The following is a 7,298-nucleotide window of genomic DNA, read 5'->3' on the forward strand; positions in this document are numbered from 1 at the left end:
TGCTACCTTAACATGCTGCCTTAATATGCTGCCTTAATATGCTGCCTTAACATGCTGCCTTAATATGCTGCCTTAATATGCTGCCTTAATATGCTGCCTTAACATGCTGCCTTAATATGCTGCCTTAACATGCTGCCTTAATATGCTGCCTTAATATGCTGCCTTAACATGCTGCTTAATATGCTGCCTTAATATGCTGCCTTAACATGCTGCTTAATATGCTGCCTTAATATGCTGCCTTAATATGCTGCCTTAATATGCTGCCTTAATATGCTGCCTTAATATGCTGCCTTAACATGCTGCTTAATATGCTGCCTTAACATGCTGCTTAATATGCTGCCTTAACATGCTGCTTAATATGCTGCCTTAATATGCTGCCTTAATATGCTGCCTTAATATGCTGCCTTAATATGCTGCCTTAACATGCTGCTTAATATGCTGCCTTAATATGCTGCCTTAATATGCTGCCTTAATATGCTGCCTTAATATGCTGCCTTAACATGCTGCTTAATATGCTGCCTTAACATGCTGCTTAATATGCTGCCTTAATATGCTGCCTTAATATGCTGCCTTAACATGCTGCCTTAATATGCTGCCTTAATATGCTGCCTTAATATGCTGCCAGCACGCCCACAAGCGAGTCACAATGGGGGGCCTATGCAGCACACGGCAATTTACGGACCATCCTCATCTGTATGCTGTCTGTAAACTTCTGTATCATACATGTATATAGCTTCTATGTTATTAGGATCGTTCTTCTTCCTACAAAATCTAAAGTTAAGCTTTTCCTGAAAACCAGGCTTGAGAAACAATGATCTTCTTTGAGCATCAATTTGAACCTCCATGAAGGATGATTCTGATCATGTTTCTGAGATGCTGCAGGTCAGACGTTGCAATTGTTCACTCTCTACTGACGCAAAACATTTGCTGCAATGCTCATGCATCACAATAGGGGAAGATGCAGGGCGGGGATAAAAGTCTCTGAACTTCTGTACACTGCTCAAGCAGTCTGTGTTGAGACTATCTGCACAACGCAATGTTGTTCATTTGAGCAAATCACCAAGGGCCTTAACAGTTACTTTATGACCGTTTGCGTAAGCCATGATTACCAAAAGGCACTCTCCAACGGTTCTGGATGTATTGTCATATAATGGTTTGCCTGTTTTTGTTGTGTCATTAGATGCACCCTCCTCACTAGACACCTTTTCAAATCCCTCACTGAAGATACAGTTATCATCGTAGATCCATGAGATTAGGCAACATTTCCTGAAAAGATTCAGATGGATCATACTGATCAGTATTGTCACATACAGTTGTTGGGACATCAGGAGTATCTCTGCTGGCTGATCTGAGGTTGGCTCTTCGTTTTCAATGCTAAAGTCAATGATTGAAACATTCTCTTGTGCCGGTAACAGAAGATAGTAAAACAACAGTTTAAGTGTATGTTTAGACACCATCACTGCGTGTACACATGGGTCTCAAAACAACTTGGCAAGATAACACACACAGACGTGATAAGCAAATTAGGTGTTTATGCAAATATATTTCTAGTACAAGAGGGTGCTACTTACTATAAGGCATAGGGAGTGGAATAAGAATGTATGACTTACATTGTGTTTTCAGTATCGTCTAGAAAGAAAACCTCTAGGGATGTGTGTACAGGAATGCATTTTTAGCTAATAGCCTATACAGTACTTGATCCTGCAGAGCTGGATGCTGATGTGACCTGCTGTGACTTCTTGGGGGAGGTTAAGTCTTTAAACATTGGTTTAAGACTATACCACTCATCATATGACACCTCCAACCTGTAGTGTGTTTTGTTTTTGCTTCCTTTTTTGATGTTTCAACCTCTCTTCTTCAGACCTTAGTGAATGAATGATATACATTCAATATGAAAATATATTCAGGTGAGTCTGGCTACAGTGAAACAAATGATTTTAAGGATGGGAATGAAAGGTTTTTATGATGTTCAAGACTTACTGCATGGGAAAGTTCTGCAGGAGAGCTAGGTCCCACCATCACCTAATTTGCTGCTCCTTTGAAAAAGAAAATCACACAATCGGATGGGTATCCAAAAACACATTGTATCCACTAGTGATGAGAATTTCATAATTTATGCATACCTCAGTGAAATCACACTGTGCTTCCATTGCAATGTACAGAGCGTACTGTAAGTTAAGAAATAGTAGGTTGTTAAGTTTGATAGTTATGATAACAATAATGATAATAGTAAATCATAATAATAATACCACCCCCCCCCCAGGAATATATTTCAGGATGTAGAAGACATCCCCTCCCCCAAGAAGTCACAGCATGTCACATCAGTATCCAGGAGTTTGATGTATGAATTGTGTATGTAGAGTAAAAACTGTAAGAAATCGGTCCCCAAAAGTGTCAAGAATAATAAAAAATAATAACTTTTATCAATAACGACAGTGTGCTCTGCCTGCTGCAAGCACAGAAATAATAATAACTTTTATCAATAACGATAGTGTGCTCTGCCTGCTGCAAGCACATGAATAATAATAACTTTTATCAATAACGACAGTGTGCTCTGCCTGCTGCAAGCACAGAAATAATAATAACTTTTATCAATAACGACAGTGTGCTCTGCCTGCTGGATGCACAGAAATAATAATAACTTTTATCAATAACGACAGTGTGCTCTGCCTGCTGCAAGCACAGAAATAATAATAACTTTTATCAATAACGACAGTGTGCTCTGCCTGCTGCAAGCACAGAAATAATAATAACTTTTATCAATAACGACAGTGTGCTCTGCCTGCTGGATGCACAGAAATAATAATAACTTTTATCAATAACGACAGTGTGCTCTGCCTGCTGCAAGCACAGAAATAATAATAACTTTTATCAATAACGACAGTGTGCTCTGCCTGCTGCAAGCACAGAAATAATAATAACTTTTATCAATAACGACAGTGTGCTCTGCCTGCTGGATGCACAGAAATAATAATAACTTTTATCAATAACGACAGTGTGCTCTGCCTGCTGCAAGCACAGAAATAATAATAACTTTTATCAATAACGACAGTGTGCTCTGCCTGCTGCAAGCACAGAAATAATAATAACTTTTATCAATAACGACAGTGTGCTCTGCCTGCTGCAAGCACAGAAATAATAATAACTTTTATCAATAACGACAGTGTGCTCTGCCTGCTGCAAGCACAGAAATAATAATAACTTTTATCAATAACGACAGTGTGCTCTGCCTGCTGCAAGCACAGAAATAATAATAACTTTTATCAATAACGACAGTGTGCTCTGCCTGCTGCAAGCACAGAAATAATAATAACTTTTATCAATAACGACAGTGTGCTCTGCCTGCTGCAAGCACAGAAATAATAATAACTTTTATCAATAACGACAGTGTGCTCTGCCTGCTGCAAGCACAGAAATAATAATAACTTTTATCAGTAACGACAGTGTGCTCTGCCTGCTGCAAGCACAGAAATAATAATAACTTTTATCAATAACGACAGTGTGCTCTGCCTGCTGCAAGCACAGAAATAATAATAACTTTTATCAATAACGACAGTGTGCTCTGCCTGCTGCAAGCACAGAAATAATAATAACTTTTATCAATAACGACAGTGTGCTCTGCCTGCTGCAAGCACAGAAATAATAATAACTTTTATCAATAACGACAGTGTGCTCTGCCTGCTGCAAGCACAGAAATAATAATAACTTTTATCAATAACGACAGTGTGCTCTGCCTGCTGCAAGCACAGAAATAATAATAACTTTTATCAATAACGACAGTGTGCTCTGCCTGCTGCAAGCACAGAAATAATAATAACTTTTATCAATAACGACAGTGTGCTCTGCCTGCTGCAAGCACAGAAATAATAATAACTTTTATCAATAACGACAGTGTGCTCTGCCTGCTGCAAGCACAGAAATAATAATAACTTTTATCAATAACGACAGTGTGCTCTGCCTGCTGCAAGCACAGAAATAATAATAACTTTTATCAATAACGACAGTGTGCTCTGCCTGCTGCAAGCACAGAAATAATAATAACTTTTATCAATAACGACAGTGTGCTCTGCCTGCTGCAAGCACAGAAATAATAATAACTTTTATCAATAACGACAGTGTGCTCTGCCTGCTGCAAGCACAGAAATAATAATAACTTTTATCAATAACGACAGTGTGCTCTGCATGCTGCAAGCACAGAAATAATAATAACTTTTATCAATAACGACAGTGTGCTCTGCATGCTGCAAGCACAGAAATAATAATAACTTTTATCAATAACGACAGTGTGCTCTGCATGCTGCAAGCACAGAAATAATAATAACTTTTATCAATAACGACAGTGTGCTCTGCATGCTGCAAGCACAGAAATAATAATAACTTTTATCAATAACGACAGTGTGCTCTGCATGCTGCAAGCACAGAAATAATAATAACTTTTATCAATAACGACAGTGTGCTCTGCATGCTGCAAGCACAGAAATAATAATAACTTTTATCAATAACGACAGTGTGCTCTGCATGCTGCAAGCACAGAAATAATAATAACTTTTATCAATAACGACAGTGTGCTCTGCTTGCTGCAAGCACAGAAATAATAACTTTTATCAATAACGACAGTGTGCTCTGCCTGCTGCAAGCACAGAAATAATAATAACTTTTATCAATAACGACAGTGTGCTCTGCCTGCTGCAAGCACAGAAATAATAATAACTTTTATCAATAACGATAGTGTGCTCTGCCTGCTGCAAGCACAGAAATAATAATAACTTTTATCAATAATGATAGTGTGCTCTGCTTGCTGCAAGCACAGAAATAATAATAACTTTTATCAATAACGATAGTGTGCTCTGCCTGCTGCAAGCACAGAAATAATAATGACTTTTATCAATAACGATAGTGTGCTCTGCTTGCTGCAAGCACAGAAATAATAATAACTTTTCATATGTTATAACAGAAAAGAGGACAAATATAATATACTGAATAGCATCTTACCATCAAGTAGGTCTACTAGTGATAGTGGTGGAGCCAGCACCTCCACACGTTGAGATGTATCCACTCAGTCAAGTAGGCCTGCTAGTGATAGTGGTGGAGCCAGCACCTCCACACGTTGAGATGTATCCACTCAGTTAAGTAGGCCTGCTAGTGATAGTGGTGGAGCCAGCACCTCCACACGTAGAGATGTATCCACTCAGTCAAGTAGACCTGCTAGTGATAGTGGTGGAGCCTACACCTCCACACGTGGAGATGTATCCACTTAGTCAAGTAGGCCTGCTAGTGATAGTGGTGGAGCCAGCACCTCCACACGTAGAGATGTATTCACTCAGTCAAGTAGGCCTACTCCGTGACCCACAACAACGCAGTCTTCTATGGACCAGTTTATGCCAAAGTCTATGTCTGTAGCAAAACAAGGCCAAATTGATATTGCATCGGCTAAAATGATTGCCACTGATTTCCAGACATTTTCGATCGTGGAGGACAGAGGTTTTAGAAATTATAGCAATAGTCTAAATCCAATGTACACAATTCTAAACAGGAAAGCCCTTTCAAATCACTTATTCCACAACTGTACGAGAGCACACAGGCTTCAGTGCGGGAAAGAGTCCAAAAAGCTACTGTAGTTTGCCTTACCACTGACTGCTGGGCATCAAAGGTAACCACTTCTTACCTGTCGGTTACATGTCACTTCATTGAAGATTTTTCGATGTCTAGCTAAAGACTAAAGTCTACACAACTCCAGATGGGGATGCCTGAGCTGAGGCCTAAACAAGACTGCACTACAAGGTGGAATTCAACACATTTTATATGTTGAAGTGGTTTCTTGAGTCAAAGGATGCCATCATCTCTACCCTGGCCATTGTCAATGCACCTGTTGATGCTCTGACCCAAGAGGAATGGGAGGTGGTGGAGGAGGTGTGCAGAGTCCTGGAACCCTTTGAGCAGGTCACTGTGGAGATCGGTGGAGAGAGGTACAGTAAGCAGTTATTACTACATTAGTTAATCCAGTATTATATATGTAGATGAGAATGTAGTATCAGTAGACAAAGCATGAACCTGAACTATGTGACATCCTCAAAAATGATACTCCTGTGTAAGGGTCTGCAGCGAATCACAGCCAGTCGCCAGAGAGAAGCAAATGTAACCACAGGACATGTGACAGAGTTGATGGACACCCCATCTTCATCAATGAACAGAAAGTTCCACAGAATGTAATATAATCACGTGCTATCAGAAACCACGGCACTTGACCCCAGGTTTAAAAAATATGGAGCAATATTCTATTATTATGTTGTTCAGATTATATTCATTTTGAAATGTTACATTTATATGCACTTTGTTTACATACATTAAAAAAGTTATACTTTAAATGCACGTGTTATAAATGTTAAATGTTTAATAGTATTATTTTTCACTGAATAATTTAATTAGAATTGTTTTAACACCAATCATAGTCAAACTATCGAAAACTGTTTGACTTGAAAAAATACAAAACATATATCTTTCAAAAGAACCGTTTGGGAGCCAAAAGAGCCGGCCCTTTTTGGTGAGCTGAGCCGAACAAACCGGTTCAATGAAAAAAGCCGGAATACCTATCACTACTTGGGATCCAAATTAAGGGTAAATCAACCAGACAATGTTGAAACGAGACCAACTAGAACAAATAAGGTCAATAGTTTTTTTTTTCCACAATAAAAGGAAACCCCGCCGTAAAACAGGGCGTCAAAAAATTAGATAATACTCATAATGTTCCTCTCCACGGAAATCTTTAGTAAAAGGCGAAAGATTTATGCGATATGAAGAGAAACCTGAGTTTCTGTAACTAGCTTACAATAAAGTCAATCTGGAGAGAGATTCACGGACATGACATTCCCTATAGCGATTATATTAATATCGGCACCCCGAACCAAATCTCGTACCCTGTTCAACGTGTCCAGTCATAACCATGTATTGCATAGTATTAGGATGGTATAAATATATTCCTGTTTTAAAATATGATAGTAAAGAAATAACATTATTTCACGTCAGGTGCATGATGGGTAACGTCGTACGCATGCGCAGTTGAATTTGCACTAGTGAATCTTGTCAGTAGGTGGGACTCTTGTGCTGATTTGGCCTTGGATTACATTAGAGCGTGAAAAAAATCCCTGTTTTAAATCAGTTAGGATCACCACTTTATTTTAAGAATGTGAAATGTCAGAATAATAGAAGAGAATAATTTATTTCAGCTTTTATTTCTTTCATCACATTCCCAGTGGGTCAGATGTTTACAAACACTCAATTTGTATTTGGTATCATTGCCT

At 38.7% G+C, this 7,298-nt stretch overlaps 1 non-coding gene across 1 annotated transcript; it reads right to left on the minus strand.

Annotated features, from left to right (window-relative positions):
* Positions 1-6,695: 6,695 nt before the first annotated feature.
* On the minus strand, positions 6,696-6,811 carry LOC118942461. The gene has a single exon (XR_005038397.1). It is a non-coding gene; the product is annotated as a U5 spliceosomal RNA (small nuclear RNA).
* Positions 6,812-7,298: the final 487 nt, after the last annotated feature.

Source organism: Oncorhynchus mykiss, chromosome 20 (assembly GCF_013265735.2).
Source record: "Oncorhynchus mykiss isolate Arlee chromosome 20, USDA_OmykA_1.1, whole genome shotgun sequence".
Taxonomy (NCBI): domain Eukaryota; kingdom Metazoa; phylum Chordata; class Actinopteri; order Salmoniformes; family Salmonidae; genus Oncorhynchus; species Oncorhynchus mykiss.